Source organism: Marmota marmota, unplaced genomic scaffold, assembly GCF_001458135.2.
Source record: "Marmota marmota marmota unplaced genomic scaffold, marMar, whole genome shotgun sequence".
In the NCBI taxonomy this organism is placed as follows: domain Eukaryota; kingdom Metazoa; phylum Chordata; class Mammalia; order Rodentia; family Sciuridae; genus Marmota; species Marmota marmota.
The window spans coordinates 17,196,717-17,222,152 of record NW_026000211.1 but is presented as its reverse complement, the minus strand read 5'-3'; the positions used below and the strand labels follow the sequence as shown (position 1 = coordinate 17,222,152).

General features: G+C 32.7%; 1 long non-coding RNA gene across 1 annotated transcript in view; it reads right to left on the bottom strand.

Annotated features, from left to right (window-relative positions):
• The window catches only part of LOC125612893, a 66,843-nt gene that overhangs the window by 5,007 nt on the left and 36,400 nt on the right, over nucleotides 1-25,436 (bottom strand). The gene's annotated exons all lie outside the window — the stretch shown is intronic.

Sequence of the window (25,436 nt, the reverse complement as noted above, 5' to 3'; positions counted from 1 at the left end):
ACTTCTCTCTCTCTCTCTCTCTACTCACACATCACACATCATCTCTCTCTCTCTCTCTCTCTCTCTCTCTCTCTCTCTCTCTCTCTCTCTCTTTATTGAGAGAGAATAGCTAAAATCTTTTGACCACTAGCAATTGCTTCTATATGCATACAAAAGGTGGCATTAGATGCTTACCTAGTTTCCTTGCTTCCACTCCTGCTATGATTAAGTTCACTCACAACCATGTACAAGCCACTGGAAGAGGTCCTTCCAGTTTGGACTGGGTTTTACAGACTCTGATTTTCTGCCACAATCTCCCCTAGAGCCGCTAATATTTATTCTTCTTTCTAGATTGGATATCCTATTAATGGTGGTAATATTGACACAGGGCACCACAAATAGATGGAGGGGATATGGGTAACATTGTATCCTTCATTCCATCAGTGAAAGTCATACAGTCTGGATCTGGGAAAGGTTATACATAAATAGCTTATTTCATTTCCACTTCCTACAAAAAGACCTGTAATTCTTTCACAAAGGCTATAATGCCTCTGGACATAGGGACATCTTCTGAATTTGGCTACGTATTGTAAGTGCCCAACGAAGCGACCAAGCAAATAATGATCCCACATTTTCATCAGCAGCACTGGAATAAAGCAGGATTGGCAGTCACAAAAGTCATTTCAGATAATTTTGTATAATTCAACATTATGCCATCTGCACCAGCATCCCACAAGTTGGGCAGTCTTGCTGGACTACTTTCTTTCCTTTTCTGTCTGAACTTGGGCCCAGTTACACCATTTCCATCAGGATATATAGTCTCATGATACAATGTAAATATGCTTCTGGAGTCAGGAGCAGATTTGGATGAATCCCCTCAGGTTACTGCTGGGTCTTTAACTTTGGGACCGATTACAGATCTGGCTTCCATTGTAGTTTCACCTTCTTGCTCAACTTCTGAGTCATTGGTGTGGATGGATTCTCTGTTTGAGTCCCACATCTGAGGATCCCAGTTTCCACTAGTCACCAACACCCTAGCATGAGCTCTGGGCCCAAAATATACCCACAGTTTATCACAATGTCATGCTGTAAACCGTAGGCATTTTTCTGTAAGTTCTAAACATCATGGCAGTATATCCTTGTTGTTAATCTGCACAAAACAGAATTTTCTTTCTAGTTTTAACTCTTTCTGTACTCTGCAGAGCTAAGCCTAAGTAGTTAAGTCTCGGTCTGTGTTAATTTTAATGCATACATCAGGGGCCTTGTCAACACTACAGTGAAATTCTTTGTTTCCATTTGCTTTTACCTGTTTACTTTGGATGCTGCTTCCAACATTTGGAACCTCCCTCTTTGCATTTTGGAGGTGCCCTGTACTCACAGAGTGGTATCCACTTCTCTAATACAGAAGCCACCTCAAATCACATCAAGGCTTATGGCCGGTGTGGGGTAATCCCTTGCACACCATGTGTCCTTCCCCACTTCAGAATCAACATTTTCTTTTTAGAATCTTGCTGACTAGACCAATTGTTCAGCCCAGAGCTTCCAAAATCTCCAGCATACAGTTTACCATTATATAAAACAAAAAGTTAGAACACTCAACAGAGAGGGTTTGGATATTTTATTACTTATGTGCTCCTCAGCAGTGGTAGGTCAGGGCAAAATGGAGGGTTACCTGGACCCACAGAATACACAGGGTAGGTTGCATGTAAACTGCACGGATGGATTTCTTCAAATATTGAGGTTGGTTGGTTGTTTGTTTTACTTGACCACCAAGGTTGTTCTGCTTTGATCCTCATCTTAAGATTGGAGACAAGGGAAGTGGCCAGTTTCCCTTCTCTGCTTCCTCTATTATCACTTCTTTAAAGTACTTTTTATCTCATTGTCAGGAAAAACAAGCTTCCTAGGTACTAATTAGTGTTCTCCTGAACGATGCTAAAGTGGAAATTTTTCCTCGTTCTGTGGTCCTTTGAGAGATGACCCTTTTAGAGAAATATTCCTGGCCTGGATGACCCAACCCCCCCCCTTTTTTTTACTGCCCAAGACCACAGCATAGCAAAGGTCACAGTGGTCATTCAGCAGGGACCCCAGATGTATAATGCTGAAATAATCTGATCATTAAAATAAATAATGATAATATATGATATTCATAAGGATTAAATAAATATTCATGCCTTGGTACTGTTATAAAATTTAACAAATATGTGTGAAAGAAAGGAAAAAAATCTCCATTTTTTTTGTGTGTGTGTCTATGTGTATATATGCCCAGACATCATAACCAACAGGAGATAAGATCAGCACCTGTTATCCTTGATTTTATGTCCTGGAATAGTACAACATGTTTCTATCCTAGACTTAGAGATATATCCCAGAGACTCTGGCTCCTGTTATGGGAGAATGGTATTGAGAAATTGAGACTGTGAACTAGGTATGTTTGTTGCTGCTGCAGCCCACTGATTCTAGGCCCTTTCACAGAATAATAAAGATATGAGTATACATGTGCACATAACTAGTTCAACCAGTAATTCCTACTGGTATCTCTGACTCTAATCCAGTGCTGCATAATTCATTCTAGCATCCCACTCTTGATTTCTTGTAAACTCTTTCTCTCACAGATAGAAAACTAGCTTCCATTATCCACAGTACATTTGCTTATCTAATCAATCCTAGGAATACATTTAAAGTAGTTTCAGGATTGCTGACTTGTATCCCTGTTGAGAAACAAATTTACTAACTAGAGAACAGTGTTCATATTCAGTGGATCTGTTTTTTTAGCTTTATAATACCTCGTCAAACTCAACTTTCCAAAGTTACTTAATTCAATTGTGTTTTCTCACTCTATGTGGAAGTTCTGTTATATGGAATACAGTTATAATCATTTGTCACTGTGTACATTCTATCACAGGATTACCTCTAACCTCTGTTGATCTTCTGTATGCAACAAAGTTAACTTTGTGTTAATCTTGAGTAGAAGACATGTAAGTATGCTCACAATGTACTAGTTGAAAATCAAATCAAATTAAAAGGATAAAGAATAAAAAACATTAAATTGACTAGAAAAATGAACAGAATTAACCCATATATATATAGAATTACAGGAAAATCTCACTATCACATGAAAAATGAATTAATGTTAGACGTATGCTCTTACTAGAACAACTAACCATGATTTTTACATAATTTTTGGTAGTATTACCAGTAAAGATTTCTATAATTATTTTTCTTACATTTTAAGGTAGAATACATGAGTTAGTTAAATGCAGTGGTATTTTCAGGAACCAAATTTTCACTGTGGCAATAAGAAAGTAAACATATGAAAAAGCAGAAATAGAGGAATCTTATTATGCTAAATTGGAATTGGAGAAATCATTGTGAAGCCATGATGATTTATAAAATGTCTTTTAAAAAAAAATATATTTATTTTTTTAGTTGTACACAAAAACTTTATTTTGTTTATTTATTTTTATGTGGTGCTGAGGATCGAGCCCAGGGCCACGCACGTGCTAGGCGAGCGCTCTACCACTGAGCCACAACCTCAGCCCTAAAATGTCTTTTTAAATATTTATAAAATATATAATGAGAGCAACTAAGAACAGAGCAGGGAGGAAGAGCAGGAAGAAAAGATTAACATTAAACAGATACATGAGGTGGGATGGAAAGGGAGAGAAAAGGGAAATTGCATGGTAATGGAGGGAGACCCTCATTGTTATACAAAATTACATATAAGAGGTTGTGAGGGGAATGGGAAAATAAACAAGGAGAGATATGAATTACAGTGGATGGGGTAGAGAGAGAAGATGGGAGGGGAGGGAGGGGGGATGGTAGAGGATAGGAAAGGTAGCAGAATACAACAGTTACTAATAGGGCATTATGTAAAAATGTGGATGTGTAACCGATGTGATTCTGCAATCTGTATTTGGGGTAAAATTGGGAGTTCATAACCGACTTGAATCTAATGTATGAAATATGATATGTCAAGAGCTTTATAATGTTTTGAACAACGAATAAAAAATAAATAAAAAAAATAAAAAATAAAAAAAATATTATTGTGATGGTATTCACTGAATGAAACTAGAAGAAATTATATAGCAGAAGCAACAAGCAAACTTTGCCCAGACAATGTGGGCAGGTTTGCCCACAAAAGGAAAAATGTTCTCCTGATATCACAGGAGGACAAACGAACAGACATCCTTCTGATGTCACATATCACACAGTGGAAAGTACATCCCATCACCTTTATAATTGCCTTTGAAAAATTTGAATTTTTTTCTGAACTTCTTCATGTGAAAATAATCCAACAAATTGATATTTTATTATTTCTTTAGAGAAATTATACAGGCTTCTCAAAATTTAAAAAAAGTTATAAAAGCTAGGATTGTTTTGAGATTGGAAATTGTTATAATAAGATTAATACATCTGTGGATTAATGAAATAAAATATGTAATGGTTATATTTGGGATATGTGTATGTTGACTCAATATTAGATCATGTTGTTGTTTTAATGTTTAAATTTCTAGGAAAGGAAAATATCATTGTGGTGTTATAAAAGAATATCATCATTCCTAGATGTTACATGAATGTGTTTAAGAATAAAATGCCCTTGTGTCTTAGGTAATTTTCTGTTGCTATGACAGATCACCCGACACTGGGTGATTCATAAAGAAAAGAAGCTGATTTAGCTCACAGTTTCAGCAGGTAGAAGTCCAAGATCAGGGAATTGCATCTGTTTGGCTTCTGGTGAGTGTCTAGGACAGCTCCATGCTTGGTGGAAAAAATGGCAGGGTAAGAGGACATGAGCAAAAAGCAGAGGTATCAAAGGAGTAATCTTGCTTTATAAACCCTGCTCTTCTTGTACCTAATCCAATCCCATGAGGAAGCAGTCATCCATTCATGAGGACCCTGCCCCCATGACAAAACACCCTCCATATCTTCCACCTCCCAACACTGAGGTAATGAGGAATTAAGCCTCTATATTATTCCAGCTGAGACAAACCAGAGCAAAAATTTTCTGGATGTTTCATGGAACTCATCTTCAAATGTTGTGGTCAAATATATAAACAAAAGGTGAATGTAAATGGAGGTTATACATGTATTATTTCATGTTTTCTGTGTGCTTGAATTTTTTTTTTTTAATTTTCCTACTGAGTTTTTAGCCAGCTTATTCACTGGTATGACCAAAAGACCTGATAAGAACAATTTTAGAGAGGAAAAGTTAATTTTGACACTTATGGTTTCAGAAGTCTCAGTCCAGAGACAGCCAGCTCCACTCTTTGGAGCTTGAAGCAAGGCTGAATTTCAGGGGTAAACACTATGACAGAAGGAAGCAGGTCAGGACAGACCACCAAGAAGCAAAGAGAGAGCTCTCCTTAACAAAGACAAAATATACCCCCAAAAGTATGCCCCCAGGAACCCACTTAATCCAGCCACACCCTACCTGCCTATAGTTACCACTCAGTTAATCTCTATCAGAGGATTAATTCACAAATTAGGTTAATTATATCATAACCCAATCATTTCACCTCTAACCTTCTTGCATTGTCTAAACATTCTAGGGGACACATATCTAAACCATGACATTTGGAAGATGTTTCATCTCTCAAGATTAAATATAAAATTTGGTTGAAATAGCTGAAACAGATGACCAAACATTGATAATTGTCAAAGAAGTCTGATGTTTGTTTTTTTATAATATCATTCTCTTTAATTTCATGTGTATTTGAAATTTTCCAAGAAAAAAATTATGATAGTTATATAATAGTATATATGCCATATAAATCCTTATAAACTAAGTTTAAAATGGTGATTGCAAGCATATAGTGGTTGAAGAAATAAAGCATAAATGTGAGAAGTTCTCATCAGTCAGTGTCATGTACAGCAGATAAATCATAATCAGAAGATGAAGAAACATCTTAAACAACTTGCCTCAAAGCCTAAACCAAATGTATTACCAGATATGTTAAAGAACTAAAAGTAAAAAAAAAAAAAAACAAATGGAATCAAAATTTAGGTATATAAAGACTTGTTCTCAAATTAGCGGGGGTGGGTGGGCTATTTTAAGCAGAAGACCCTGATATAGAGAAAGAAAAATAAGAAGAGAAATAGAAACTATGACTTCTGTACACATCAGAATATAAATGTGCACATCAGAAACATGATAATAACTAAATTGAAAACATGATAAACTAAAATTTAATTCTTAGCTCAAAAGAGCCCCAGAAATAAATCATACAAGTAATCTTCTAAGAGAATAATGAGCAAGAGACAGTTAAAGATTATTTACCAAATAAGAAAACAACTAGTTAATAAAATTTAAGTTTGCCTAAATCATATACAAAAGATGTTCCTATTAGAGAAAATAAGTGATTCTAAAATCTACTTCTACCTATTAGAATATAATTTGTTATTATTATACCTAATATTAATCAAGGTAGATTGATATAATTACCAATATATTGAATTTAGCAATTTTCTAAAGACAATTTAAATATAACTAAAGATATTTTAAATGTTCATGTATTTAAGCTCTAAAAATATATCATAATGATATATTGTCTAAAGTCAAACATATTGCTTATAATTTAAAAATAGAGCATGTTCATTTTCAGAAAAATGGTTTCATGAATTTTGATATATCTATTAAATCAAGCCACATGGAAATCTAAAATGAAGAGAAACTCATGATATTTAAGACATACAGTTAAATAAGCAATGAAAAAAGAGCATTTATTCATATATTATATAAATATAGATTATGAAAATAAATACATGACAAAATTAGATGACTAAACAAAATAGTATCTAGAGTAACTATTTACTTTAGAAAAAAATTTATGATTATGCATTTATTTTTATTTTCCAATGAAAATGTTTTCACATAATAAAATTTAAAGCAACACCATTTTGAGTACATAATAAATAAAAAAAAAAATTTCACATAATAAATTTAAAGCAACACCATTTTGAACACAACCAGAAATAAAAGTATATGCCACAATTTTCTCAATAAAGTAAGTTCACATCAGCAATGAGTAAATGAACATGATCATATATTAAATGTAATGTTAAACATATTAAAGCATAGAATGGGATGCATCATGGAACAGAAATAGCCTCATGAAGGCCCCATTCAGAACAGATGTCTTTGCTACATATTTTGGAGATTGTTTGATAGATTGCTGGCATCCCTAAAATAACAGCAACAATAGCAACAACCACACCAGTTGTTAAAAGAAGATTGGATTCGCACTATAGAATAAAGAATATATATATAAAACTTATTCAAATTGTCATGTACCCAAATCAAACTGGGTTATTTATCAAATTTTCTTCCTAAAGAAATCATTTAGACATTTAGCTAAATGTTGCCATGAAAAATACCTTTGCCTAGCCTTTTCAAACTTTCTCTATGGTACTTTTCTATGGCATTTCGTGATCCTTTTCTGTGTCCCACCTCAGTAAAAGACCCTGGCCATCGATCCAAGCCACTTTGACACTGGAGAGGTCACTTTCTGTGTCAGTACTGATTGATAACGTTTTGCAGAGAAGCATCTGTCACTGTCTGCTTTTTTTTTTTTTTTTTAAGTTGGGACTTTAAAGAAATGAGTACATCAGTTGAATCACTTCTGTCTTAGTTGTTTCTGGTTTTAATTATTGTTGCGTGGACCCCTGTGTATATGGGACTATGAAGATATGAACTTCTCTACTAGGCAAAACAACTGCTTTCAAGGTCCCTTCTCTCCCTCTCAATTGCTGCACTGGGAGGAGTTTCATCAATTTTTCCGACATTTAGAGGAAAATAAAAACTCCTGATCAGAGTTCTACAGTGTCTCTTCAGATCCCCCAATGCCTTTTAGACTACAATTACTTCTTTGTGATTCTTTCAAATGTCTCCTAATAGCAGCAGGCTTGGTTGAAACTGTCCACTTTTGGCCCATTGGGTTTTTACTTTTTTAACTGCAAACGTATAAAAGCAGAAGATAAGAGAATGTGTATTGATTGCAGTTATCTAAAAATGTATGTTTAGACCTTTTGTGTCATGTGGCTGGTAATACCTGATAGAGCTTCCTTCAAATCCCAAGTATAAAAAGTAGAAAGTGAAAATAACCGTGGGCAAAACACATCACTTATCAATATCACTTTAATAATGTTAATGCAGAGAAAAATAATCTTAATGTAATACACAGAAATTCTCAACAAATGCTAGCAAGCCAAATCCAGTAACGTACAAAAAGAACTATACAGTCTGGGCAAGTAGGATTTATCCCAGGGATGCAATAGTGACACATGAATGCTTTCCTCCCTAATACTAGGAACAAGACTAGAAGTTCACTCTCACTAACTCTATTTAACGTTGTGCTGGAACATCTAACAAGGGCTAGGAAAGAAGAAAAGGAAATAAAAGACTTAAATGTAAAAGATGAAAATACTATACAGTTAAGAATTAAACCTTTACCCAATCCAGTTTGGGTCTTTGCTCTAGGATCCTGGTAAGTAATCTGTATACACTGGAAATATCAAAATAGGAGTCCCTTTGTTTGGGTGGGGTCCTTGATCAAACCATGCAGTGATAATGTGACTCATACTGGGGCTTCATTGGGTCAAATGTTTTTTGCTGAAACTCCTGAAAGACTAGAACTAAGAGTAGCCATGTGGGCAGCCATTGTGTCTGAGGGAAAACCCATAAATACTCTTGGTATTAAAGCTAGTGGGAGCTTCCGTGATTTGCAATATTTTGTATATATTGTCACACATCAGTGCCAAGGGAGTAACCCTGTCCTGACTCCGTGTGTTAGTACATTTAAAACTCTTACATTTGGAGCCCCTCCTGGACTCTGCTCTAAATCCTTCTACCCTTGACTGATTTTAATTTGTATCCTTTAGGCATAATTAAACATAATCATGACAACTTTCCTTCAGTTCTGCACAGGCTTCTAGCAACTTATTAAACTTGAGTTGTATACTTTGTGTGAATCACATGGTTTATGAATTACATTAATAAAACTATTTAAAAAATTTTTAAAAAGAGACAGGCTCCCCACTTCTGATAGGATTTATCTTAAAGTTTCCAGTCTAGTCTCATCCTTGAAAGATAGAAGTCAAGACCCAAGAGCTAGGACTCATGACTCCTGTACAGGCTCATATCTAGTTTCCTAGATCCAATCAGAATTCTAATGCAGGAAGACGGATCCAGAGCAATGGATGACACATACAAATCTCACATCCAGTCAGTGACAGAACCAGAACTAGAGCCCAAATACCTCAAATCCAGCTCTGGTAGTTTCTAAATAAGCAAATGAACATAGGGACCTACTTTTAGAAAATTTTATATTACTGCTCTGCTCCCAGGGGAGGGTTTTACACAAAAAGTGCATCTTTCCTGTGAAACAAAAATATGTCTGATCCTATACATATTATGAGAGAAAAATGACTAGACAAATATACACCAGACTGACAGTGGATAGATCTAGAGAGGGAAATGGGAGCAAGGGGTTACAGATATAATTTTTTTCTTTCCATCCCCTTGTAAATTTGAATTTACTAAAACAAATGCATAATGCTTTTATTAGTTGAACATATTTAAGTAAAATATTTTTAAACATTAAAAAAGAGGACAAAAGAGTTTTGTTTTGAAGGTATAATAATATTTCTCAATGATATTATTTCCATCCAATATACACAAGTTTTCAGAATCTCCAAGGCCTCCAGAATTACATATACTTATATTTGTTTTGAAAAATATTACTAGACAGTATAATCCAAGAAATCTAAAGTGGAATTAAGAGTTCAAATTTAAGAGTTTAAAAATAGAAATTTGTATGAGAAAACGGGGGTGATCATTGAGAATCATGCAATATTAATTGAAATGATTCTTTTAATAATAATTTTTCCTTGAAGAGTTCATAGGTGACAGCTTTCCAATCATTTCCATATGATAACACCCCCACATCCTATACTCTAACCCATGCTAATGCGTTAACTTAATCCTCATGGTTGTTCCACTACTGATCTGAGTCATTGTTTTTGACTTCATTTTCCTCACTTCATACCCACTAAAGTAGCAAATTATAGTCATTTCATTTTTATCTAACTGCCAAAAAATGTTTTTAACTTTTCAATTTTCTCTACTCCGTAATCCATTTTTCAAAATAGTCAGATATCTTTTTTGAAAAAATGCCGCAGTCTCGCTGGGCACAAAATAACCGAGCCACCACAAAAACTTGTAGATTCAACAGCAACTCTTTATTCCCGAACTCTCACCGACACTCTACATGCACGTTCTGGGAAAAATACACTCCCTCCACCGGGCTCTGTGTACCAATTCTCCCAGAACCCCTCAAGAACTCAATGGGAACTCAAGGAGTGGGCGCCTGAGGCAACAGGATATGTCCTAATCCCAGCAGGATCCGTCCTAAACCTGGAGCCACCCTAATCCCTGAGCAGGGTCACCTTTCAACCCAAAAATGCCATGCATCATTCCTACTTGGCTATGGCTCTCAGCAAAAAAGTAAAGTATTTTTTTTCTTTTTGCTTAATATCCTGCAGTCTTTTCTCCTTATGGAATGTATTCAAGGACTTTTACTGTCCCCTCCTCCCTGGCTCAGTGTGGCCCTCTTGGCCTTCTTTCTGGGTACTAAGAACTAAGCTGTTTTGTTTGTCAGTATTTTTTAAGTTGATTTTTCTTTATCTTTTATTTTCTGCTTTCCATTGGAACTTAAGTGCCAATGCTTACTTCTTTGGACAATCTATTCAATATCTCCCTTCTCCTATTATTTTCTTGTCATAGAATACATAGCCATTGAGGCCCTACTCTGTGCCAAACACTGTTTCAATCATTTTAAATTCATGCATACTATAATTTTGTTAGTTTTTTTAAATCACAATTCCTAATTATTACGTGTATTGTTTGTCTTGATTATTGACAGTCTCTTTGCCAAGACTCTGTTTCTTGTTCCATGCACTACTATCATATAGTACAATGCCCAGCCACATAATAGGCACTCAGGGAACATTCTTTCAATGAATGCACCATGTACTGGTCTTATAAATACAACTTTTCTACATGCCATGCCATAAGCAATGTATAAAACCCTACTAGGAACAACCGTGACAGACAAGGTATCCTTCCAGAATTCATGCCAACATATATACTCCATTTAATATTTTATAATATTAAGTTCCTTATATAGATCTTCACCTCTTAATATTTGCTAATGCATTAATTTATTAATTCTTTCGACAAATAAACACAGAATGTCTGTTATTCGATAGTTACTATATTATGATACGAAGATTTAGTTTTAAATAAGAAAAATATGTTTTTTTATTCAAATGAAGTTTGTAATACACCATATAGATAATTATGATGAATTATATGGACATAATCTGTAAATGGAAAATGTCAGTGTTTTATTACAGCATATAGAACAAAATGTGATTCTGGCATAAGAAGTCACAATAGAACACTTGTTAGGCAGCTACACATTTAAGCTGAATATTAAGAAAAGTATTGACTTTCTCAAAATGCCAAGTGGCTCCAGGGAGAGACCAGGTTTTACCTCATTCTCTAGTTTATAAACTCATTCATTTTTCTGAATTCTTGATTCTATACAGTACTTTGATTTTAGGGATACTTTCAACTTTACCTCTGTGAGATTCATTCAATTATTTCTTCTAAACCCTACAACAATGCCAGAAGCTAACTTTATCTCCCATAAGAAGCAACTGAAGGTAAATTTAAGAAAAAGTAAGCTTGAAAGATGGGTTTTAAAATTGAGGGTGGTGGGGAGTGGAAGAGTCACGATTTTTGGAGGATCTGAGAGTTATATAAGAGGATGGCGGAATCTTTTGACAAACTTATATAGTTTTCTGAAAAGAACAGAGGATGGTGAGTTTTGGTATCAGTCTGATGTTGGCATAAAAATTTCAGGATCAATTTAATATAATAGCTAATAATGTGGAGTAGCTGAATAAGAAAGAATGACCATGTTAAAGAATATTTTTATGAGATAAACTTTTGAAAATGTTTACACTTCTGAGAAGGAGAAAAAGAATATCTATTTTAAAAAAAAACTTTTGGTAGTAAATCTATCAGTTTAAGCAACAGAGTACAGAGGTTTACTTCTCTATATTCTGCCTAAAGCTAACTTAAATGAACTTATATATATTTGAAGATGTCTTAACCTCTAAGTTACTCTGGCTTTTCAGAAAGAAGATAATATCCTAGAGAGAATTGATAGTATCAATAATGAAATTCAGTTTTTACCCTATCCAAAACTTTTTTATTAGTATATATTCATATTATAAATGGTTACATAATACACATATATATGTATGTATATGAAATACGTATATATGCTATTTGTAATATCACCTTGAAAAATTAATTTTAAAACATGCTGATGCTAAAATATAAGGTGAGAAAAGACAAAATAAAAAAATTTGTTAATTTGAAATATATGAATGTGGCAACCATTAGAATGCAATAATCAGAAATTAAAAGGATTTTACTAAACTAATATTATTATTTAATGTGTTTTTTTTCTTTTCAAGACCGAGTTGAGCACTAGTCTGACATTATAAACTAGACCATTACTCATTTAGACTCTAATATAAGGTGAAATTGTCCAAGACTATATGAAAATTATTGAAAAGCCATTACATAAGGTATCATCACCTATGATTGCTTAATTTATACATAATGTAGCATATCTCCAAATTATGTCACAAAATTTAATGATACAAATAATTGTGAATTTGTATATAAGTAGCAAGTTTATTATGAATAATAGGAATAGACGAATGTTCAGCAATTGGTAAAGTTATTTATATAAAATATCAGGCTTATAAATAAATTTGACATACTTCTCAAGTCTAAGTCTCCCAAATTTATGTTAGGTATTAGTTTACCATGGTGAGGATAAAGGAATATTTCCTTGGATAATTTTATGCAATAGATTTAATGAGTATAATCCAAAGGGAGTAATTTAAAATGTACTTATTAACATTGACCAATGTCTTCATCAGCAACATCCTTTAAAATGAATTCTATGGAGAGAATATGGGAAAGATCAAAGCTATTCTCCTATACATGTATAAAATGTGAAATAGTAAGACTCCCAATTTGAAAGCCTTATTCACACAATGTGTAAAAAAAATAACATGTCTTTCTTTTAGATAAAGGCTCACATCATTAAAATGCTTTTCAACCATAATGATCACTGGATTATATCTTTAAAAGTTCCTTCCTTTAAAGATGTGAGAACAGAACACAGAACAATCTGCTGGAACTCTGACATACACTAAGAGCTCTATTGCAGGTAAAGGTACATTCTAAGAACTTAGAAATGTGGGTTCCTCCTGCCTTTCTACTCGCTAGTGAGAAACAATAATTTAATTTTTAGTTGTATCTTTCTGTACTTTGTTACTTAATGAGCATAGTTATATGCAGTTACAGAACTTCAGAGAGAATTTTATAAATTAAATATTCCAATTCATTCTCCATACTGGGAATGATTTCAGTTGTAGATGAAGAATGTCTGTGTAACCAACATTCAGCATATAAATCCATTTTATTTATAAAAAGTCTTAGAGCAGACTAAAACATAAATCCCTGGTATTTCATAACTCTGGATCCTAGTTCTGCTTTCTGGAACAAATAATAAACATATTCTCTTTGGCAAAGCTTAGCTAGTACATATTTGAAGAGGATGATCACAAATGCCTCCGTCTTCTGCTTGCCATATTAAATATTGTGGGCCACTTCTGGTGTTCCTTATGTTACTTTATTTTCTAGCTTGTTAGTTTCATTAATTCTTGACTTCTCTTTTTTTAACATGCAAAGGATGTACTGTCCATTGTAATTATTACCTTTTTTGAGAATGGGACTATATTTTTAACTGGCAATTACGTTCACACTTTGAATTATAATTACTGATTTTCAACTAAAAACTCCGTATCATGATATGTTATAAATTATTCTGAAGTTAATTTTCTCAGGATGCATTCAAGTTATTGGTATTTTATAAAGAAACCAGGATTCTAAATTTCTGGAAGTGAGTTTTAAGCATCAATTGCTCCAAAAAATGCATAGAAATAAACATTATAAGGAATTCTTAAGAAGTCACATTGGCTATATGCAGTTGTAGAACTTCAGAGAGGATTTTATAAATTAAATATCTCTCCTCCAATGCAGATAAAATTACATTCTAAGCACTTAGAAATGTGGGTTCCTACTGCCCTTCTACTCACTAATGAGAAACAATAATTTTATTTTTAGTTATTTCTTTCTGTACTTTGTCTGTTAGGTTGTCTTGAATTTGTCATTAGGTTGACTTGAATTTTAACCCATCAATAGGAAAAGAGAGGAGTGTGTATAAATTCTTATTTGTAGTATGATTTAGAGGAGCTCATTATCAGTTTATTTATTTATAGGGAACAGGTTTATGGGTGAGTGCAGTTCAGTTTCAAACACACTGACCTCGAGTTGCTAGAAGATTGGCAGGTGTAGAGGCGGGACATGCAGTTGAAGAAAAAAATTAGACAGTAAATGGAAAAATAGGAAAAAGCTCAAAATTCAATATATGAGCATAATGAGATCTTAGGTTTAAGAGAAATTTTGCCCCTCTGTACATACAAATTTCAATTATCTGTATAGTATTTGGTGAATTGTTTATAAATTTGTCCTGTTAAAATGTATGAATTGTACTTCATTATTCATCATGGTCTGTTCAAAATTATTGAGTATAAATTTTAAAAATATATAAATTATCTGTATAGACATGTAATTTAAAGACATAAATAGAGATGATCTTTCCAAGAAAGTATATAAAGTGATAAGATTCAAAGAAGGCTTAGAATATGAATTAATGAAATCTTTTACTTTGGATTTAATGAAAGAAGAAACAGCCAGAGGGAGAGAAGAAGTTTAAGAGTGTGTCAGGAATTAGCTAGAGGCTCACACACATTTCCCCTATCTTTTCCAAACACTCTACTAGAATATGTTTTCTGAAGGGAGTTCTGGTTATATTGGGTCACGTTACTCATTTTGGGGCAATGGAAAGTTTTTTAGAATGAAAAAAGTCAGTATGTGATTTCCATACATGATCCTTACAGTTTCATTTTTCTAGTTTCTGAAGAAAATACCAAAGCAAAGATATGGAAGGATCTTGAATCCCTGGATATTCTCCTAGAGGAAAGTTGTTCAATTGAACATTCTATTCAGGAGCATCTACAAAAGTAAAAAATATATTTTCATACCATATTATAATTTTATTATATTTACATGAGGAAAAGTTTTTTTTTTCCTGTCAAACAACCACATGGATCATTCATTTTTATTAATAATTTTCACATCTTTTTATTTTAGGCTTTGGGTCAAATTTTCATTCCCTTTTATGCATGATGTTTTTTGGGGAATGTGGGCAGAGTACCAGGGATTGAATTCAGTGGCACTCAACCACTGAGCAATATCCCCAGATGTAGTTTGTATTTTATTTAGAGACAGGGTTTCACTGAGTTGCTTAGTGCCTCACTTTTGCTGAAGCTGGCTTTGAACTTATGATCCTCTTGCCTCAGCCCCTAGAGCCGCTGGGATTACAGGCATGCGCCACCACACCTGGTTTGCCTCATGATTTTTTACAGAACAGTAGATTGTATTAAGAATATTATACTGTAGCTGGGAGTACTGACACCACCTATAATCCCACTGACATGGAGATAGAAGCCAGAGGATTGCAATGTGAGGCCAGCCTCAGTAACTTAGAGAGACCCTGTCTCGAAATAAAAATTTAAAAATGGGCTGGAGATGTAGCTAATGGTAAAGCACCTCTGCGTTCAGTGCCCGGTAACAACAACAACATCAACAACAAATGAATATTGTCCTGTAGAGATTCTGGCCAGAGGCAGACAGCAAGTAGTGAGAATAATTTTAAAAAGTGGAAGGAATGATACAGGAAGTTACCTAAGGATAATGTGATTTATGAAATGTAGTTGGCTTATTTTATTTAAATGAAACTTAAACACAGGAAAGAATCTAAGGAAATAGACATTCGGAGTGGAAGAAAGAATAGTTAAATCAGTTCTAAGAAAATATATATGCAACAAGAGTACCGTAGTGTATATATATATTTTGGCAGCATAGCTTCAAAGGCAGAACTCTTTTGATTTGTCCCAAACCCATCACATTTTGAGTATGGTTGAAATTAGTTTAAATATAGCTACATAAAGCACACAGATGATATATATTTTCTAATATTACCTATAATGACATTTTAAGGTTTTCTTTAATTTGGCTGGAATTGCCCTATAGTAATTATAATGAATCAGAGTTAAGTTGGTTTGGCATCATTTGTTTAGTGAATACATATTTATCTTTTCCTGAATTTTATATTCTGGTCTCTCAAAGTGAATCAAGTAAATTCGTCTTTGGACGTTTTGTCTTCAGGGTCAGGATATCCATACATTTCTCTATTATTTAACTATCTGTATATGTGGATATATGTATTTGAACCTCTTGAGATCTGTACATTTAAAACCTGTTAAATATTGACCTTGTCATTGTTATTACTAGATCAAAAATATTTAGATTGTGTAATTGAGGGAAATGGGGACACTATAGAAAGGAGGAGATAACAAAATAATACATTTCACCCATTTAAACAGGTGCTGCAGTATTCTAATTGCTTATGAATATTATCATTATTCAAATTTGTACCAGTGTTTCACAAACCTCAAAAGAGATGCTGATAAAAGTGAAATCACCATATTCTCCTATGTTGAAGAAAGACATTTATGGAGAAATATCAGGGAACCACAAGCATAGCTTAAAAATACACTGCTCTCCTTTCCTTCCCTTTAAACTGGATTTATATTTTTGCTTATTTTCCTACTCTCCTTTATCGGGAAAAATGAAGGAACATACTTTTTTTTAAATCAGTGATTTCTCAGTTCTGAATCAAGCAATTTTTATAAGACTGAGCCTATTTTATTTTAGTTTGTGAAATACACAGAAAAATTATAATGCATTATAGCATTTTGCTGCTAGCATACAGATGATTAAAAGTTATATCTTTTCTGTATGTAATCCAGGAGATTGTTGTCGCAGATGTCCTAGAAACTTGACCAATAGAAGAAGAGCCTAAGTAGCATTTTATATCAATTATGTGAAAAACCCTGCCAATTATCTTCTCATATAATCCACATCAATAACTGAGAAGCACAAAAGATATAAACTCGAACCATCTGCTCTCACTACAGTAGGCTACTGAGAGCTTAGACAATAACTCACATAGTAAAATACTCCAATACATTTATCTGGGATCATGCTGTTTAAGTGGGATTTGTGATTAAAAATATTACCACTTTGGCCTATCCACTATTAGAAAATATGTTTTTCCCTTTTAGGAAAAGCATTGTCATCTCTGTTTTATTACAATAGTAAATTAAGAGAGCTACTGCCAGCTACCTATAAAGAACAAAAACTGCACTTCTACTTTATGCTTCACTGTAATTCTTTTTCCTGTTGATGTTAACAATACCCAGACTTTTAAAAAGAGAAAAGGAAAAAAAAATAGCCTCCATAAATTCATTGTTTTGACACCTGCACAGTTTTGAACCACGCTAAATGCCAAAATAAAGCTGTATCAAAACATAAAATGTTAACCATGCCTACATGACCCAAGAAAAGGAAGTATTTAAAGACTACAATCGGATAAGATAACAGATATTTAAAGATAATATAAGGAGACTTTTCTAAACATTAGCAACACAGAACTGGCAGTTGGAAAAACAGGAATGATTTTAAACCATGTTCTGATGAGAATACAGAGGACAGACAATTCTCTCCATTCTCCATTATTGCCCTTATCTTATATGCCACCATATCAGATCTGTCAAGCTATTTCTGTGTTCCCCAAGTTAATACCCAAACTCAGTAAATGACAATATTACACTCTTAATTCTCCTAAACATCCCCGTGTTTCATTTACAACTTCTCAAATCAGTTTGGGGATAAATTAGCATTTACAATTATAATTTTTACATATCTTAAACTAGATTCTACTTGTTTCTAGACTTCAATGATATAATTTTGCAATCATGGCTTGGAAATTATACTGCTTGATATATTTTGCCAATTGGTGATGCATTACTTTAGACTAAATTTTCTCCACTCTGTTACCAATGAAATTTACATTTTAATTGGAAAAAAACATGCTCTTGATGATAGATGGGGGTGGGGTAAAGAAATACAGCAGCTTAAATATTCAGAATATATATGTATTGTGCAATTACACAATAAGATAGTCACAAGTGTTTGAAGAGCAAAGCAAGATCTTTATGATTTGTGCATGAATACTCTTATTTGATTGTCAGTAAGTATATATAATTATGATATCATTAGAGTTCAGTATTCTCATTTACACATGAGGAAGCTGCCAAAAAAAGTAGTAAATGAGCTTGAATCAGACACACACACTTGAAAAAGAAATATAATTATAAAAATCTTTTAAGCCATAAGATTTCATGAACAATGGAGAAAATTCTGTCAAGCAATATTTCAATACACTTAAACTGAGGTTTAAAAATTCAGGTTGGAAACAAATTGAAGACATTATATTATTTGATCATTATTTTCATAGTAGGATGCTTTCCTTTGAAGTTAGAAATACAGTTTCTGACTGCTATATTTCCTACTCTATTTGGAAAAAGTGCATTGTATGAAAATATCTTTAACAACAACAGTATGCTAATAGATATCAAAATTCAAATAACTAAAGTGTTTGAAATTGATGAACTAAATCTATAGGTAGGTTTAAAGATACCCTCCCAGATTCCCACTCCCTTGTATATATGCTCTGTTGACTGTATATATGAACTGTAAATATGATGGAATAGCCACTCCCATAACATAATTAAGTGGCTTTGAAATATTTCATGACTCTGAAGATTATATATCACAGATAGGCCCACAAATCTCTCTTTTCTTTCTTTGTTTTTTTGGGGGGGCAGGATAGTGCTTTATAATTATGCTATATCCCCAGCACATTTTATTTCTCAAATTTTGAGACAGGGTTTCACTGAGATACTGACGGTCTTGCTAAGTTTCTGAGGCTATCCTCAAACTTGCCATCCTCCTGCCTCAGCCCCCTGAGTTGCTAGGATTATAGACAGCATCAGTGGTCTCAGGTATGCAAATAATTCTTATTTATAGATATGCAAATAAATTATCTCCTTGGAAGTCCAATTGACTTCCCCATCCTGTTTACAAACCTATTCCTTGCTCATTTATAATTAATTGGAATATTCCTGTACTCTATTTAAATTTGTGGTTCTTTGATTTCTCAATTGAGTTGAACTTAACTGTGTAGTTTCTTATTAATAATGACCTGATTCAAATCTTTGAATGTTATTATTTTTATCCATATGGAAGTTATTCCTTTTCATTATTTTATATTTTAGAGTTTTGAAAATCATCATTTAGTCCTGTGAGGAAACATCCCAAATTGAAAGATTTCAGACTGGAGTTGTAGCTCAGTGGTAGATTGCTTGTTCTGCATGTATGAGGTACTGGGTTTGATTCTCAGCATGGCATATAAATACATGAGTAAACTAAAGGTCCATCAATAACTAAAAATATATATTAAAACATTTTTAAAAATTGAAATAATTTAATAAAGACTATTAATTTTGTATTTTAAGTATATTACATATAAGGACTCAAAATTTCTGTCAGTCAGCATTCCTAGATATACTTATTTTATCTTTTTGCTAAAGTAGATTGATTCTACCAATGTACCTAATTCCTAATTCTGTAATTTTGAATTTGTAGTTTGAAATAAGAATATTATTAGTAGGATGAAGACTCCCACCAAATAGACACCTAACTTTAATCAGTATACTCTGCCCTTCCAGTGTTTCTCCTGCTATACACACACACACCCCAACACTTTCTATCTTTGGTGGTTTGAATAATGGCTGACCGAAGATATACACTTTCTACTCCCCAGAATAAGAATATGTTACCTTACATACTCCCTGAAATATGTGAATTTCTTGCCTTGTTTGCCAATATGATTAAGACTCTTGAAATGATATTATTTCATATGAAGATTTCCTTAGATTATCAAGTAAGTACAGTGCATCAGCAGTATTCTTACAAGAGAGAATCAGGAGGGTCTGAGTCAGAAATGGCAATATGAGTATCAAAATAGAGGGAGAACAGGATATTTGTAAATGGAAGCAGGTACTCGAGAAAGAGAGCAAGATTCTAAAATGCATCATTGTTGACTTTGGGATGAAAAAAGGGACCAATAGCCAAGGATTGCAGGAAACCTCTAGAAGCTGGATAAAGACAGGGAGCATATTATCTCATAAACAGACTTTATAAGGGACTGAGTTTTTTCAAACTATCTTAGACTTCTGACATCTGAAGTTATACCAGAATAAAGGTTTATGACACTAAATTTACATAAGCCTGGTACAGCAGCATCAAGAAACTAGTACTCAATTGAAAATGATTTGGGGTGTAGTTGCCACAGAAGACTCTTCTGCACTTAAATTTGTGATGGTAACATCAATGGTTCATATTTTTAAAAATTTACAATGTATAAGAATTTTAGTTAATAATCTTTACTGCTTGTTAATTAAGAGGAACTTCCTTGTCTTTTGCTAATCTATTCAACGTTCAAACTGTAGACTATACAATTCAATTTCCAATAAAATATAAGGTAAAGAATGGATTCTTTTGTATTTCTGCCCTTACTCAGAATCATTAGTAATGTGCAAACACAGAAAGTGTTTTTTAATAAGTGTTCTTTCATATTGAGTATTCCCAGTAACTTAAAACTGAGACATAAAAAAAGAATGTCCCACTTTGGGGCTTTCTTCAGTTATATGGTTATGTGCTCTATCAAAAAATTGAATACAAATAACTTTTTATGCCCTTATCATTCAGTGTAGAGAAGGAAAACCAGAACACAAATCAACAGTAGGCATATTTATATTGAATAAAACTGGAACCAGAAAATAAAATAGCAGAGAGTTCCACTACAAATTCAGCTGAAAAATAAAATGTGACTTTTATTTTTTCCAACTTCATGTACTTCATTGGGCACTTAAAGAACCTGTACAATGTAAAAATTAAAATATTTGTAATTCAAAGTTGTCCATAGAGAAACCATCTCATGATAAATTTAAACTTAAACCTTATAGATTTATATGAGACAGCTTATGAATAAACTACCTGTACGTTTCAATGACATCATAAATTAACTCTAACATTATCAGATTTTTAAAAAATCACCTCAGTATTGAAATATTAATATCATATGTATGTATGTTTAAATGTATATATCAAAGTGTTTGGATAATATCAAAGTGCTTTGATAATATTTTTATAATATAATTATATAAAGTGTTTTGGATAATATTTTTATAAATCAGAAGTTAGATATGTTTATTTCAATGTGTCCCTGCAGTTAAATAACTTGGTTAGAGCTGTGTGACATGGAATCTGATTCTCAGCTGGAAACTTTGGTATCCTATAATGAGGAGTCCCTCTGGTATTACATGTGTGACATAATTTTTAAAGGATGGCACTGTGTGTGTTCCACCTCATTATTATTTAAATAAGTTCATAAATATTTTACTTAGAATTCAAGAATAGAGGCTTTGCATCTGGATACTCTAATGGTATAGCTTTTCTATCAGATATAGAGTTATCAGATTATCATGAAATATGATAATGGCAGAACATTATACTAGAAAAAATGCTGAGGGCAATACAATAATGTATAAAGCCTATCAACTCAACGTATTTCCAATTGTTTGTAACAGTTCTATAGTGAATCCATGAAAGAGAGAAATGGCAAAGGAATTCAAACACAGAATGACTAGAGCTATAGACTAGAACCTTCTAGTAGTAAAATGTTATTAATTTAAGACATGCTCATGCAAAGCTAGATAAGTTAAGGACCTCCTAGGGATACTAACTTATCCTCATTTAATATATATAACATGTGTTATTTTAAATTACCAGTTAGGTTTCTAAATACATATTTTATTGTTTCAGCTGTATAATGCTGATGAAATAATGTTACCATGAGAACTGTAACTTTTCTTTTCTGACATACATGTTTAGATTTGTTACCTTGTTGCTACATTAGCATTGACTCTCTTTTCAAATATATTTCTTGTGCTACTGAAAGTGGAAAAGATATTAAAAAAAAAAAAAACATGCTGCATAGTGGAGATATGCATATTAAAAATGATATGGTTGAATTATAAAAATCTAGACTCAATAGCATTTCAAAAGAGGGCAACCATATTTTATTAAAATAACTTATCATTACTAATATAAACATTTCACACTGTTCATATCTTTTAACTTTACTTTATTGATATCAAATTAATATTTTGAAGTTTGTATAATTTATTCCCCATTTATATTTTATTCCTTAAATTTTAAGGAAATTTATATAATTTTTTCCCCATTTATATTTTATTCCTTTAAATTTCTAGATATACAAACTAGCACATATCAGCTGTGTCATTTTTGAAGTTAATGGATTTCAAATACTAGATTCTATTAGTATATATTAACATTAACTGTTTTTGCTTCCATTATCTATTATTTTAAATAAAATATGATGCAAGACATTGATTAAAATACTTCTTATGTAATAATAATTATTTAAATATATGAACATTTTAAACATATAGCAAGGAAAATAGGAGATAGGTATTAACATATATTCTGATTTCATTTAAGAATCAGGTTAGAATAAGTTTTAAAATTAAGTAATTTAGTAAATATATTTCTTTTGAGGTTTGATAATAAAAACAAAACATAATTTTTGATCTTTTGTGAGGCTGAAAGTCTTAAGTATGACTAACTACAAAATCATGTTTTATAAATATTTTCAAAGTAAGATAAATTTATATAAAGTATATTCAACCAATCCATGGATTCATACATGTATTTTAGATAATAATGTCCATCACATTCCACCATCATTGCTAACCTCCAGCCCCTTCCCTTCCTCTCCCACCCCTCTGCCCTATCTAGAGTTCCTCTATTTCTCCCATACTCCCCCCCATACCCCACTATGAGTCAGACTCCTTATATCAGAGAAAACATTTGAATTTTTATTTTTTAAATTGGCTAACTTCACTTAGCATCATCTTCTCCAACTCCATCCATTTACCTGAAATGCCATGATTTTATTCTCTTTTATTGCTGAGTAATATTCCATTGTGTATATATGCCACATTTTTTTTATCCATTCATCTACTGAAGGGCATCTAGGTTGGTTCCACAGTTTAGCTGTTGTGAATTGTGCTGCTGTAAACATTGATGTGGGTGTGTCTCTGTAGTATGCTATTTTTAAGTCCTTTGGGTATAGACCGAGGAGAGGAATAGCTGGGTCAAATGGTGGTTCCCAGTTTTCCAAAGAATCTCCATACTACTTTCCATATTGGCTGCACCAATTTGTAGCCCCACCAGCAGTGTATAAGTGTACCTATTTCCCCACATCCTCACCAACACTTATTGTTGTTTGTCTTCATAATAGCTACCATTCTGACTGGAATAATATGAATTATTAGAGTAGTTTTGATTTGCATTTCTCTAACTGCTAGAGATGATGAACATTTTTTCAAATATTTGTTGATTGATTATATATCCTATTCTGAGAAGTGTCTGTTCAGGTCCTTGGCCTATTTATTGATTGGGTTATTTGTTGTTGTTGTTGTTGTTGTTTTTGGTGTTTAGCTTTTTGAGTTCTTTATATACTCTGGAGATTAGTGCTCTATCTGATGGGTGAGGGGTAAAAATTTGCTCCCAAGTTTAGGCTCTCTGTTCACCTCACAGATTTCTTTTGCTGAGAAGAAACTTTTTTAGTTTGAATCCATCCCATTTATTGATTCTTGATTTTAATTCATGTGTGCTATGGGAGTCTTATTAAGGAAGTTGGGGCCTAATCTGACATGATAAAGATTAGAAGAAATGGCCATGAGGATGGAGCTCTGACAGAACCCAGAGATGTGCTTTTCCATATATGTATTCCATATGGTCCAAAAATACTTGACATATTTCCATGAACTGAGGTAACTAAAATCTATAATGTGAATAGAATTATTTCAGTATGGAGACAGAGATAAACAGCCCGATAGTAAACTTGAACATCAGGTTTCATCTGTGGGTGTCCCTCTCCAGGAGGGAAAGATGAACTGTCTACATGGATGGAATAAGTATGTTTGAAAAGAAAGTACCATTGCTGAATGGAAATTTATGTTTGGGGCTTCTGATGGAAAAGCATACTCCTGCAGAGAACACTAATTCATTTCTGACAGAGATTTCTTTTCATATTATGGGAATATAATGAACATTATTTGTTGATCAAATATTGTTCCATTAAGTGCATATTTTATTTTAAAATAACTCATGAATTTAAAAGTCTAAGGCTATATGAATTATAAAAGATAGTTACTTCTCCAAATATTTTACATATTCATAATGAATGTTTAAGACAGATATTAAAAGCAAAACATTAAGCCTGTATTACATCTTATGTCTACACAGTGTTTATGGAATTCCTTGTTTCCATTCTGCCTTATTTCTCTACAGTTTTACTCATCTCTCATTTCCTCTCCCCATTAAAGACACCAAATATATCACATCATCCTGAAACTCTTAACTGCCAAGGTACTACTAAAACCAATCACTCTACATGACATAGAAAGGGGCAGAATAGCATAGTAATTAAGAGAATAGTGTGGAACTAGTTTATTTGTTTATGTAATTGGAATTCTATTTTAACCAATATTTCTGAGTATTAAATTAATTGATAGGAATAACATACCTGAATGAAATCCAGCAGTACAAGAAATTTGAATAAGTTTTATTATAATAGTCATTACTGTTATTACATTTTCTACTTCTAGTAATATTATAGGCTATTACTGTAGTTTTAGGATGAACAAAGAAGGTTACTGTAAAGGCATATGTTATTGGCAGAATTCATTTAGAAATTAAACTCTTTTTATCTTGATTAGACTAAATATTTGAAACAAATGTTTGCATATGAGACGCAGCATGTCATAGAATATTCATTGGAATCACAGAAATACAAGATAAGACAAATAATTTATTCTTAATCTGAAAGGAGATGCATTTAAATTTATCTGCAGAAATTCAAGCAAATAGAAAGTATTAGGAGACAAGATGATGAGAAATAAATAAGTCACTCAAAGACTATGAGAGTCAGAACTATGGTGCTTCTATGGATGGTATTTTCCATATGATTACACACTTCACTATGGTACAATATATGAAATATGTGACATAGAAAGATGTTTCTATATAATGTGTAATGAACCTTATTATACTGATTTTATTTAAGTATAATATTAACATAAATATGGATATTTATTAACATAAATATATTAAGTACAATATTAACTAT